This window comes from Grampus griseus (genome assembly GCF_964374135.1).
Source record: "Grampus griseus genome assembly, chromosome: 12".
NCBI lineage: Eukaryota > Metazoa > Chordata > Mammalia > Artiodactyla > Delphinidae > Grampus > Grampus griseus.
The window spans coordinates 17,985,842-18,000,158 of NC_139006.1; the positions used below are offsets into that span (position 1 = coordinate 17,985,842).

The window sequence follows — 14,317 nt, forward strand, 5'->3', positions numbered from 1 at the left end:
CCTGCATCCCTCGGCGCGACCAGAGGGGGCCCTAGAAAGAGTGAGGCGTGGAACGCCGGGTGGGAAGCGGGCTTCCCCTCCCGGAAGTGGGCGTGGTGCTCCGCAACCTGGCGGCCCTGGTTGGGCGCGGTGCGGCGCGGGGGCGGGGCCTGCGTGCAGCGGCGGGGGCGGGGGCGGCTGTCCGCGCCCCTCCCCCGCGCGGCGCTCAGTGCCAGGCGGGAGGCGGTAGCGGTTGGAGGTTTCTCCGGGCTTTGCAGCGGGGACTTCGGCAGCGGCGCCTCAGGCACCTCAGCCCTGGTGAGCTGCGCGCGCCCGGCGGGGCGGATTGGGAGCGAGCCGGACGGGCGGACGGACCTGTCCTTTAAGCGTGTGCCGGCGCCGGCTGACAGGAGCGGGCGGGGCGTGGGACAGGGCCCGGTGGAGCGGACAGGGCTGGGTGGGCGCGCGCGGCGCGGATCCTTGGGCCGGGGGTCCGCCCTGGCCGGTGTACATGGGATAGGGGTAGGGGCTGCCGCGGGAGACTTGGGATCCGGGGGGGGAGGGAGTTGGGGACCGAACCGGTCGGCCTGGGGAGAGTGAGCCCAGGTTCCTGTGGGGAGGAGGCTGCCCTGGGGAGACTTTTAGGGATCCGGAACCCTGGCCGAGCGAGGAGCTGAGGGGGGACGAGGCTGCCCCGGGAAGAATTTTAGGGGTCAGGGCTCCGCCAGCTTGGGTGGGGTCTTGGGTGGGGAGGGGCTGCTAGAGGCTAGGGCGCAGAGCCCGGGGGGCGCCAGGCCTGGGAGGCGGGACTTGAGCCGCCCTGGGGAGCGAGTGGGTGGGGGGTGGCTAGGGGCCGGGCTCACGTGGCGCCGGGGGGAGCTGGTCCCTGCGTGGGAGGGGCGAGGGCGGTGGTCCGGCCTGGGGGTTGCCAGCTTTGGGGTGCGAGGCCGGCTCTGGGCCCTGAAGAGCTGGGTTGGGGGTCGGGAAGGGTGGGGCAGGGCTGAAGCTGGGGTGATGTGGGTGGGGGCGACTCGGGAGGAGGATGAGCCGGGCGTTGGGAGCGGAGGGCTGGGAGTGGCGGGGGAGGGGCGGGGGGGCGGGTTGGGAGAGGAAGAATGGGGCAGGAAGGCTGCAGGGTCGGGGGCCTGGAGCGTCCGCGTGAACTGGGTGATTCAGAGATACGCTCGCCTAAGAGCGGAGCAGCTGGCGAGGGACGCAGTAAGAAGGAGCGAGGTGCAGGTGGGGCTCCGCTGCGCCTAAATGAGTGAGGATGAACTCAGACGTAGAGGTTGGAAATGCAGGGACCGAGCCCTCTCCCGCCTGTACATACAGGCGCGCGCACACAGCTCTGTGTCTCTCAAATGACTTGAATGTGTTGGGAAGTGGCAGGCTGCGGGGAGAGCCGAGAAGAAAGGGGCTTCCTCTTGCAGGGAGGCGCTGGCCCTGCCGTCCTTTTTTGGGAGTGTTCAAAGGGTTTTTGATTGCTGGAAAAGGAAACGTACGCTTTACTGCATCGCGGTTTAGAATCACATCCTATATTTGGCCTTAATGTAGGCTGTCCTTGTTTTGTGGTGTCTGAAGTCCTTGCTCTACATGTTGCAAACGTGGGATTCAGTGTGAGAAGCAAATTGCAAGTCGCTCATCTCCCCCAGGAGAGCAAGAGGCCTTTCTTTCCTATAATACATTAAAACAGAATTGAATATAGTGCGTGTTTTTAAACTGGTACTCGGTGGCGAATGTGTTTACTTTTGCAAATAGTTATCACAAAATATAATATGAGGCCGTCTCACTGCAGCCTTCCTGCCCGGGATTACATCCTCAAACAGTACTTGTAGGGCTCATAGTCACTCTGTGTAATAATGCATTTCATTGTCCTTATCTGGCAGAGCTCTCCTGACACCAGGGCCTGCTAGAATAGACAGAAACATGATTAAGTATAAGCAGTTGCTTTGCACCGTCTGTTCAGTTGTGAAGGCAAATAGATATCTGTTTATATGACTGCACTCTCTTCATTCCCTATAAAACTGAAGAAATGGGAAAAATCTATTTTGGACTTGATTCTGTATATTTCAGAAAACTAAGGAAACTAATTTTTTTTTTTTTGGCTTGGAGGTACATTTCAGAGTCACAATGTTTGGATATGAAGCCTAATAGTAACTCTTGGGTCTGAGAGGTTGCATAAATAAATAGGGGGGGAAAGTGAAATAAAAGTGGGAATTGTATATTAGGCCTTGAGGTGCCATGTTTTGTGGTAAATGTCGTGTGTACTGGGTATAAAGGTTGGGTACACACCTTTTTGACAAATCTGGAATGTGCCCTGTCCGTATTTGTTTTTCATTATTTGCGGAAGGTACATGAAAGCTTGATGGATTCTAATAGACGCATACCAATGAGAGATCACTGCACAAAGTATTGAATTTTTCATGATCATTTGTTACTTTACCTGTAGATTGTGCTAATCAGAAGTTATGTCTATTACTTTATATATAATTTGGGATTAGATTCAGGGTTGACGGGACTTTCGGTGTGTGTGCTACTTCATTATTTTTTTAAAAAATTGAGGTATAATTGACATGTAACATTATGTTAGTTTCAGGTGTACAACATAATGATCTGATATTTGTATACACTGAAATGGTCACCACAATAAGCCTAGTTACGGTGTGTCACCATACAGAGTTACTTTTATTTATTTTGTGACGAGAACTTTTAAGATTTATTCTCTTGGCAACTTTCAAATACGCACTGCATTATTATTGACTATAGTCACCGTGTTGTCCATTACATCCCATGACTTAATTCATTTTATAACTGGAAGTTTGTACTTCTTGACTTCCTTCACCCATGACATACAACACTTTTTAAATACTTGGATTTTTTTGATGTAAGTTTTATGCTTAACGCAGCTGTCACTTTTGAGATTCACTCCAACCATGAGGAGAGTCACTCAGATGCCTATGAAACAGAACGTTCAAAAGGATAAGTGATCAGTTCTTTGTTATGTCACTGGGGGTGTGGAAATTCTGTATGATGGCGAATTATTTCTTAATACTTTGATTTGTCACAAACGGTGCTTTAGAAACATTATATTAACCAGGTTGTTTTACCTTTGACTTCTTTTTTCAGAGGTGGAACAATAATAAATTTGAGTGCCACTTTCAGATTCAGGGTACAAATCCTGTTGTTTCCTTTTGGTGACTTCCCAGTGTCACCTTATTCCTGTCAGAGCTCTTTTCTGACACTTGTATGTCTTTTTAAACTTAAGATGCCTTTTCTTTATTAAAACATGGAAATACTCATGAATATTTCAGTATGACCTAGTACCTAGAATGTTAAGTAATAGAATCTCTCTGGGTTTTCATTGCCCTAGTTCAGATGCTTTAAAATGAGTGAACAAGACTCTACACTGCTTTTGAGAGCTTATTTTGTATTTCAGTGGCACATAATGGAATCTTCTTTGTTTTATAACCACTTTATTGAGATATAATTTACATACCATACAGTTCACCCATTTAAAGTGTACAATTCAGTGGTTTTTAGTATATTCACAGAGTTGTGCAGTCATCACCACAATTTTATTTTTTTTTATTTTTTAATTTTTAAAAATAAATTTATTTATTTTTGGCTACGTTGGGTCTTCATTGCTGTGTGCACGCTTTCTCTAGCTGCGGAGAGAGGGGGCTACTCTTCTTCGTAGTGCACGGGCTTCTCATTGTGGTGGCTTCTCTTGCTGCGGAGCACGGGCTCTAGGTGTGGGCTTCAGTAGTTGCGGCTCGCGGGCTCTAGAGTGCAGGTTCAATACTTGCGGCACATGGCTTAGTTGCTCCGTGGCATGTGGGATCTTCCCAGACCAGGCCTCGAATCTGTGTCCCATGTATTGGCAGGCAGATTCTTAACCACTGTGCCCCAAGGGATGTCCCACACCACAATTTTAGAACATTTTCATTGCCTCCAAAAGAAACCCCATACCCATTAACGGTCCCCCGCCCCCCTCCCCCCAATTCTTCTCCCTCACCTGCCCTAGGCAACCACTTATCTATTTTCTGTCTCTATGGATTTCCCTTGTTTTGGACATTTCATATAAATGGAATCATGCAATATGTGGTCTTTTGTGTCTTTTATTAAGCATAGTGTATTCAAGGTTTATCTATGTTGTAGCATGTATAAGTACTTCATTCTTTTTCTAATGGTTGAAAAATATTCCATTGTATGGATATATACCACATTTTGTTTTTCCATTCATCAGTTGTTGGATGTTTGGGTGTTTCTCCATTTTGGCGATTATGAATAATGCTGCTGTGAACATTTGTGTCCAAGTTTATGCGTGGATATATGTTTTGCTTTCTCTTGGGACTTACTGGGTCATATTGGTTACTCTGTGTTTAACTGTTAGAGGCGCTGCCAGACTTTTCCAAAGCAGTTGCACCATTTTACAATCCCACTAGCAGTGTATAAAGGTTTCTGTTTCTCTACATCCTTGCCAACACTTGTTATTCCCTGACTGTTTGATGCTAGCCATCCTAGTGGGTGTGAAGTGGTATCTCATTGTGGTTTTGATTTGCATTTCCCTAATGGCTAATGATGTCCAGCATCTTCTCAAGTCATTAGTGGACAATTGTATATTTTCTTTGGAGAAACCTCTGTTTAGATGCTTTTGCTCTTTTTAAAATTGGGTTATCTTTTTGTTGTTGAGTTATGAGTTATTTATATATTCTAGATACAAGTGCCTTATCAGATATATGACTTGCAAACATTTTCTACAGTTTGTGAGTTATCTTTTTTTTTAAAATAAACTTATTTGTTTGTTTGTTTTTGGCTATGCTGGGTCTTTGCTGCTGTGCACGGGCTTTCTCTAGTTGTGGAGAGCGGGGGCCACTCCTCGTTACGGTGTGCGGGCCTCTCATTGCGGTGGCTTGTCTTTGTTGCAGAGCACGGGCTCTAGGCGCGTGGGCTTCAGTAGTTGTGGCACATGGGCTCAGTAGTTGTGGCTCGCAGGGTCTAGAGCGCAGGCTCAGTAATTGTGGCGCACGGGCTTAGTGCTCCGTAGCATGTGGGATCTTCCTGGATCAGGGCTCAAACCTGTGTCCCCTGCATTGACAGGCAGATTCTTAACCACTGCACCACCAGGGAAGTCCTGAGTTGTCTTTTCACTTTCTTTTCTTTTTTAATTTAATTTAATTTATTTTTGGCTGCACTGGGTCTTTGTTGCTGCGCGTGGGCTTTCTCTAGTTGCAGCGAGCGGGGGCTACTCTTCCTTGCGGTGCACGTGCTTCTCATTGCAATGGCTTCTCTTGTTGCAGAGCACGGGCTCAAGGTGCCTGGGCTTTCAGTAGTTGTGGCTCGAGGGCTCTAGAGTGCAGGCTCAGTAGTTGTGGCGCATGGGCTTAGTTGCTTCGTGGCATGTGGGATCTTCCTGGACCAGGGATCAAACTCGTGTCCCCTGAATTGGCAGGCGGACACTTAACCACTGCACCACCAGGGAAGTCCCTCCTTTCACTTTCTTGATGGTGTCCTTTGAAGTAGAGAAGTTTTTAATTTTGGTGAAGTTTAATTTATGCATAATGGAGTCCAAACTGATAATGAGTTAGAAATTATTTAGACCTTAAATCACATCCTCACTGGTAGTTTGGTTATATAAATTAAAATACAAATGTGAAAGGATTAGGGAAAGATTTGAGTTAGTTCTACATCAAAAAGGGTTCATCAGGGAACATGTCATTACCTGTTTAAATCCTCTCGTGGTCTCCCACCCCATCGTCTGTGGTTAAAGTTCAGACTTAATGTGGTGGTGGATGAGGACAGCTCTGATTTCAGCCTGTCTCATCTCTCACTGCTCCCCTTCCTGTGTTTTCATCTCCATTGCCACTCCCTGAACTGTCCAGCCTTAAGATCTTGTGATGCGCTTAGTACTCGGCTCCCCTTACACCTGGTGAATCCCTCTTGTCCTTTGGGATTCTCCATGAAACCTTCCTTAGCCCTCACAGGCAGACATTGTCCCTGCTCTCATGCATCAGACATTCATCACTCCTGTCTGCTACGAGGAACTGGATTTGAACTTGAACCTACCGTCTGAAAGGCGCCTTCCCATAGAAGGCAGAATGTGGGAGAGAAATTCACATGGAAAGCAGACCGAGAGTGGTCTCTAGTGCCTACTGGATATTTGCTGAATGAAAGATTATTTTTATTGACGTTAACTGGAAAGATCCTGAGGTCAGTGGGTTTCTCTGGTTATTATTTACACCTTTGTTGCCTATGTTAAAATAACGTGAAGTACAGGGGTAATTCCTCTCTGCCTTTCTGGCACCCAATTCCAGCTCTTACCAAAAAATTGCTCAGATGTAAACCGAGTGTTTGAAACATTTTCCTGAGGGCAGAATATTCTTGTCCAGGTTCTTTCCCCCTAATAAACAGTGATGACTGGCGCACAGCCTTCTCAGCAGGGCAGATGGCCAGGGAGCACATTTGGTTTGGGATGATTTACCAAGACCAAATGCAGCAGGCTTAGCCTGGTGGTGTTGAGGCAGTCAGTGCTGGAACTACCCCAGTGCATGCCTGATGGTGGGTGTAAATTGGGTTTTAGAGGTGCATACTTCCTTCCTTTTCATTCTTTTGTTCGTGCTCTTGCTTCTCTCAGAGCATCTGGTTAATACTTTAATTAAAAATACTGCACTTAGTATCTTCTTGAGAATTAGGAGAAACCAGTTGGCCATTTGGGGTATGTTTTCTGTGTGTTCACTGAAGTGATTGGATTGTGGCAAGGCAGTAAAAAGAAAAATAAATTTCAAATTTGTTCTTTGTCTCCTTAGGCTCAATGAGCTATCTGTACTTACATAGTTTCTTGCTCTAAGAGTTCTGTCTAGAGAAATTGAGGCAATGAAGGGTGCAGACCTTCAGAGCCAGACTGAGGTGGGTTTCACTCTCTGCTATGATTTTGTCAATTAACCTACCTCCCTGAGCCTCTTCTGTAATATGGAGATGCTAACGGTACCTTGCTGCGTTTTGAGTAGACACCCAATAAATTTGTGTTCCCTTTGTCTTCACTCTTAAATGCCTGTTTTGGTTTTTTTTCTTAATTAATTTATTTTTGGCTGTGTTGGGTCTTCCTTGCTGCGCGTGGGCTTTTCTCTAGTTGCAGTGAGTGGGGGTTACTCTTTCTTGCAGTGTGTAGGCTTCTCATTGCGGTGGCTTCTCTTATTGTGGAGCACGGGCTCTAGGCCCGCGGGCTTCAGTAGTTGTGGCATGCAGGCTCAGTAGTTGTGGCTCGCGGGTTCTAGAGCGCAGACTCAGTAGTTGTGGCGCACGGGCCTAGTTGTGTGTGGGATCTTCCCAGACCAGGGCTCGAACCCATGTCCTCTGCATTGGCAGGCAGATTCTTAACCACTGCGCCACCAGGGAAGTCCTTAAATGTCTGTTAATGAATGGAACTCGGGAGAATCAAGTAGGGTAAGTTTAATATATTTTATTTCTGATATTAAGCTATTGTTGTGTGGATTCCCCCTCCTGCCTCAGCATTTTAGACTTCAAATCAAACTTGAATCATTGGAGAGGAAAAAAGTGTCTAATTTTAGGATAGGAAGGTAGTGTTAAAAATGAGGCAGTTTTTGGCCATCTATCTGAATTGGAAATGTCTATTCAGACAGACTTCTCTTATTCAGGCCTTTTGCTTCTATTCAGTCTGTCTGTCTATTTTAAGGGAAAAGGTTTAGTTCCTGGCAAAAGATTGATCTTTTTAGGGTTTGGAAGGAGATTGCACTGCAGGGTGTGAGATGCTCATGGGGTTGAGTATGATGTGAATGGCAGCATTGTGATACAATGTAACATTCTGTGTGGGAAGAGAGCCTCCCTAGTCTCATGGGATGTTAAATTAGGCCTGTCATTTGAATCTTACATTAATGACAAAAATTGTTCCTCCTGTTTGCCATGGTCAAGAAAAATCAAATTAATGCAAAGATCGGAGTGAGAGAAACTACTATAAATGGGAGTAGAAAGGCTTGTATTTTGTATGACTGAAGGTGGGTATTTCACAATACATATTTTTCCCCCTTCGGTCATGCAGTTATCTACATTAAAAAAAATTATGAATAATGGATCATATTTTTAGCCCCAGTATCTCACCACCTTTTGAAAAATATATCATATTGGGGGGTTGGGAGATTATTTCTCACGCCCAGAGGTCCTCAACTTGATGCCCGTGAGGATCAGCTCTAGACCTTGGTCAGTCCAGCTGCCTGGGCTCCAGCTCCCTGGTGACTCTGAATCACAGCCAGAGCGGAAGGTACCTTGCTGCCTTGTTCCTCATCTGATGGACGAGGGGACTGTGGTCACAGGTGCTTGAAAGACTTGCCCAAGATCAGGAACTTGACTGTTTCTCCCTTCTGCCCCCACCTCCTTCCATGGGTAGTGTGAATTCATTTTTGTAGTAGGTGGTGTGGATTTATACTATGGTGTGTATTTTTTTTTTTTAAACAGTGTGAACCCAGTGTTCTTACCCTGAGTTTTAGTCCTTGACCCAATGCAACAATTCCCTCTTAAGCTTCTGCCACAGTCTTTTGCCAGATTTACAAACTGAGCCTACTCACTGTTTATCGCTTCAGTTCATCATCACAATTGGTAATTAGTACCAATGGGTTCCCCCCCCACCTCACATCTTCAGATCGTACATGTATTAAACTATGAAGCTTGGTCCAGATTTTCAGGGTTTCTTTTTAGATGCAGTTTGGGGAAACTTGAAAATACGTGGAATCTCTTGGAAAAGCCTTTGGTAGACTTCATTTCCTAGTTTACATGTAAAGTTCCTTGACAGTATTTTATTGATCCCTTTTTGTGTCCTCAATCATGCAATCTGACCATTAGTATGCAGTATGCAGTATGCAGTCTTGGTAAGGATTTATCTAGGGTGTTTCAAAGACCAATTAATATCACAAAGGTCATCCCCATTAAGCCATCCATATATGAAAAGGCTGATTTTGACAGGAACAACATCCAGCCAGTACTGGAACTACAGACAGGCATAATGAAAACCCCGTGGCATTGGCAGAAGTTGATCATTACTTCACAGCGTGGTCATTCTATCTCTGGGGAACCAAGGCAGCCTGGTAATCTGGGCACATGGCAGTTCGGTGTAAGAGCCTTTTTTGCCCCATTGTGGACTCATATGTGTGTCCTCACGTCCTGACAGTTGCTGAGGCCTTCATTCTGGATGAACAAAGCTCTAGTTTTTCAGTTTCGTGAACGGCCATAAACACACATGGGAAGGGAAGTGTTGGGAGTGTGAAGCCTTTGGGGGTGTATTTCCACTCTTGACATTGTCCACTCTTGACATTTCCACTCTTGACATTGACAAAATTCACAAGCTCCCCCTCTGTAGGACGAATGTTTACTCACCATTATTTGCTTACTTCACATGAAAGATACTTAAATTCCTTTTCATAATGGTCAAGCATTCTTTTCTAGTTAAAGACTAATTCCTTTCATTCTTAGGAACTTAAAGAATTGAGACTGGTTTATTAATGTAAGAACTCAAATGCTGCCTGAGCGGTGACTGAGAAACACACATAAACTTGAGCTATCATCTCCGTTAAGCAGAAGGATTTATTAGGAGACTGACTAGTCACTTTACAAGCTAGATGGTGAATTAATTTTGCGGTTAGTAGTGTCTTTAGCTTAACAATGTCATCCGAGTTTTTCTTGGCAAGGAAGAGAAAGGCCAGAGCCAACAAGTGCTGACCACAGCTCTTTGGGGTGATATTTAATAAGATGCATGTTGTCTGTTTTAGAAATAGAGTAACCATCCCTTAGGCTCTCTCTCTTAATGGGAACCGCTGTTGCTTTACAGTGTTACATAGGAAAAAGGAAATTGGAAGTATTTATTTATTTATTCATTCATACATACATACATACATACATACCCTGAAACGTCCCTGGTCTTCTTATGCAGTATAGAGCTATCGTACATGCACTGGGCTGAATTATTATACATCGTCAAGTGGAACAAATGATACATCTTACCTGCGAAGGATAGTTGTGAGTCATGTGGTTCTCCAACCATGAAAGGTTGAGAGCCCAGAGGCAGCTTCTGTTTTGGAGGCAACGTGTACATTCAGTCCCCAACCCAGGACTGGGTTGTGTTCCAAAGTCTAACTCAGTTATTTGGAACTGAGAAGGCATTTTTGGGTACAGATTCAGTGTTACAGTGGTGGGTAGGTTCCCAGCCTAGACTGAAGAAATCTGTTTAATTCACAGCACAGCTTTTTAAACTGTTAATGATGATAGCTGAATTCTGGATCTTGGAAGCTGGGAGTCATGTGACAAAGAAGTAAGGAACCCTGCTCCACCCCAGATGCCTGTCTGTGTAGGCTGTGTGGCATCCATGCCACAGCAGCCCTCCAAGTTCATCTTCCTTCTCTCTTAACTTGAAGCTTCCACTCCCCTGGTTAAGCTGATCTCCTTTAAATAGTAGTCGCCAGGCAGATGGTTCAAATTCATTTCTGCTAATGTGCTCCTGGATGGCTACAGTTCCTACTAGGCTAGCACCGTTATTCAGTGCTAGAAGGACTATGGGCTTTGTCTTATTTCACTCATATCTCAACCCTTTTAGAGCTACAGTGTTAATATTTTTACAAAGGAAGCTCCTTATTGATAAACATCATCTCTCTGAAATGTTGGCATGTAGTCAGTATAACAATGTTTCAAGGGGAAAATTGAAGGAAGGCGAGTGGGGTCAGACAGAGCCCATATAGAAGGCTAGCCCTGGTTGCTGGAATCGGGAAGAAGCCTTGCCTGCTTGAGAAAGTTTCCTCCTGTAACCTCGAAAACAGTGAATCTGCTCAGCTTTTTTCAAAATACACAGGATCCTTTTTTTTTCTCTCTCTTTTCATTTGGGAAACACAGCTTGAAAGGGTCTTATGTTTTAGCAGTGACTGGTTTCCAGGACCTTTGAGAAGTAGATCAGGGCAGGGTAATGGTTGTGAGTTGGGGCAACTTGTGCTACCAGAGCTGTGTGCTGGTCCCTGACTATATCTCTGTCCCTTTATAAACTCTTACCACAAAGCCCCTTCTTTCCTCAGAGGGAAATAATTGATCTTTCCTTTTTGTTATTGCCTCTTTGAAGGGTTTGGATTGTCTGGTTTTTAAGAACGTCTTATTCAAGCATTTTATGATGCTAAGTGTGATAAGGATCAGGGACTTGATTTTTCTGGTGCAGTTAGAAAAAGTCTTGTTCACAAAGTGTTAATGGCAGGCTTAATAATTTGATTTACTTTTAAAAGATATAATAGTTTTAAAAATACATTACAAGCTTCTTCTAGCCCCCAAGTATGTAATTCTTGACGCTGAATTCTCTGTGTGGAGCCTGAGCTCTGCGGGGGTTGAGAGGACAGGGTGGTGGGGAGTCAGTGTCTCTGGGACACTGGGTTGAGGCCCTGCCCGAGGGTTTGTGAAATAGCGCTGGGCTGACTCAGAGGAGGTGTAATTGGGGAAGAGTAGTGTCAAATGGATAAGGGAGATGGCCCAGATTGTCCAGGGTCATGAGAACAGAATACACGTTTATACAGGTGTGTTTGTGTAAAAGGTAAGCATAGTTTAGATATAGAGCTATAAAGGTAGCTGGAAGTGTAATTTGTGGGTGTCCCTAACGTTATTGATTTCTGTGCTATTCCTAATTACATTTTGGGTTAAATGAGTAGAAATTTTAAGTAAACATAAGTGTGGAATTATTATTTTCCACTTTGTGAAAGTGAACACTAGCCACGTTCTGTGAAGGCAGAGAATGTCACAATGTTTTTGTGCCTCCGTTTCCAAGTGGGCTGTGTGACACATGGTAGGTGCTCAGTAAATGTTAGTCGAATAATTGAATTTCAGTTTTACATGGTACACTTGTGGTAGTGATTGTTAGTCTTCCCATTTTCCTAGAAGATGAAAGGAAAAGAGGAAATTTTCTGTGGTGTAGAAGGACTACTGATTGTAAACATTTGCCTAGTAAATTATCTTATGATAAGCTAGTCATGATTTTCGTTTAAATAAGTGTGTTAGCATATACACACATTTATTTACTGAAACGTTTTATCTGTAAAGCAAATTTTGGAGTTCTGGTTATTTAAAGTGTGAATTCTGATGAAAAATAGGGTGGCATCACATATTGGTACTTTATTGCAAATTTACCTAACTAACTTCTTGAATAAATTGAAAGTACTGGTGGCATGGAGTTCTTAGGGCTTTGATTTGTGGTTTGGTTAGCAACTTCGACTTCAGAAAGAATCCATGAAGGAACGTCCTAGTGGAAGTGTGCCTTCAGCTGGAGAGTTTTGTCAAAACAGATATGGGAAGAACCCTAATTTGTATCAAGATGAGGATTTAAAGTTAAGGTAGCCCTCGAAAAAACTGAGTTTCCCTTTCTTGTCTTTCTCCTTTCCTCGAGTTTCTTATCTTTTAATCGACTGCCTGTAAAGTGTCTGCATTGGACGCTGAGGGGCCCCTAGGCCCAGCCCCAGGGGAATCACAGGGCAGGTCTCAGCTCATTTCAGTGGCTCCTGGATCTCCAAGGATTTAATGTGCTTGGGTTCATTTAACTTGAGAAATTGACAAGAACGAAGTACGTTAAGAAAGGGTGAATTGGGCACCCTTTCAGCTGTTGAATCATTTAGGAGTTCATTTGTGCAATATTAAAATTTGAAAATCTGTAGGCTTTGGTTTATATCTTTTTTTTTTTTTTTCTTTTTTACGGTACGCGGGCCTCTCACTGCTGTGGCCTCTCCCGTTGCGGAGCACAGGCTCCGGACGCGCAGGCTCAGCGGCCATGGCTCACGGGCCCAGCCGCTCCACGGCATGTGGGATCTTCCCGGACCGGGGCACGAACCCGCGTCCCCAGCATCGGCAGGCGGACTCTCAACCACTGCGCCACCAGGGAAGCCCTGGTTATATCTTATTAGTAACATGTGATCACAAAAAAAGAATCATTCTGTAGCTGCGTTTTTGTGTGTGTTATTTCTGGCCATTTTTAGAGGTTACTACAAACCATACATGTAGTTTGTTTGTTGTAAATGTAGTTTTTTAGAAGAGTACTGTTAGGGGTGGGAAGCCCCTGATCTTTCTGCTAACCTTCTACTCAAAATGCTTAGAAAAGGATTCTTCCTGCTTTCATTTGAGGCGTATGGAATTTCTCTTTTAGTAGTTACTATTATGCAGTCCAATTAATTTAACATAAAGGATTAAGGACTATGATTTTCTTTTCAAATCTTTATCCAGTTTGGAGGGAAATTGGGATGGTTAAGGTTACAGTTTTACCAGCTAAGGCTGGTAAAAGCTTCTAGTAATAGAGAATTCACTCCCCAAATACTTAGCCCAAGTGTTTCCTCCTTAAAGTGAGTTTTGTTTGTCTCCACTTCCCCGGAGGTATTTTCATTTTATTGGTAAAAGGAGATGTGTGGCGTTTTCCCCCTAAAGAACTGAGACCTTCGGAAGGTGTTGGGTGGTGGTAAAGTATTTATTTGGTAGTAACTACATTTTCCCCAGTTTCTTGTACTCTGTTGTAGACACTGATATTCTGAGTTTTTTGTTTTTCCCCTCTTTAGAAGAGAGGTGTGCTGATAAGGAAATAGTTTGTAATTTTACCAAAAAGGATCAGACAAAACAATTCGTCTGAAGGTGCAGTAAGATTTCAAGAGGTACAGGCACACCTCATTTTATTGCACTTCACAGATACTGTGTTTTTTACAAATGGAAAGTTTGTTAGCAACCCTGCATCCAGCAAGTCTATCAGTGTCATTTTTTCCAACGGCATATGCTCACCTCATGTCTCTGTGTCACATTTTGGTAATTCTCGCAATATTTCAGACTTTTTCATTGTTATACTTGGTATGGTGCTCTGTGATCAGTGATCGTTGATGTTACCATTGTAATGGTTTGGGGGCATCACAAATCACGCCCATAATAAGATGGTGAACTCAATAAATGTGTTTTCTAACTGCTCCGCTCTCTGGCCATTCCCCTGTCTCTCTCCCTCTCCTCAGGCCTCCATATTCCCTGAGACACAACAATGTTGAAATTAGGCCAGTTAATAACCCTACACTGGCTTCTAAGTGTTAAAGTGAAAGGAAGAGTATTATGTCTCTCACTTTAAATCAAAAGCTAGAAATTATTAAGCTTAGTGAGTGAGGCACGTCGAAAGCCAAGATAGGCTTACAGTTAAGCTTCTTGGGCCAGTTAGCCAAGTTGTGAATGCAGAGGAAAAGTTCTTGAAGGTCTCCAGTGAACCTGGAATGATAAGAAGCAAAGCAGCCTTATTGCTGATATGGAGAAAGTTTTAGCGGTCTGGAGAGAAAATCAAACCAGCCACAACATT

The 14,317-nt window shown here is 44.4% G+C and overlaps 1 protein-coding gene across 1 annotated transcript in view; it reads left to right on the forward strand.

The window, feature by feature from the left end:
- Positions 1-221: 221 nt before the first annotated feature.
- Positions 222-14,317, forward strand: part of CORO1C (coronin 1C) — an 84,981-nt gene continuing 70,885 nt past the window's right edge. Inside the window, exon 1 of the mRNA XM_082667101.1 lies at positions 222-297. The gene's annotated coding sequence lies outside the window, so the exon portion shown is untranslated. The remainder of the gene's footprint in view (positions 298-14,317) is intronic.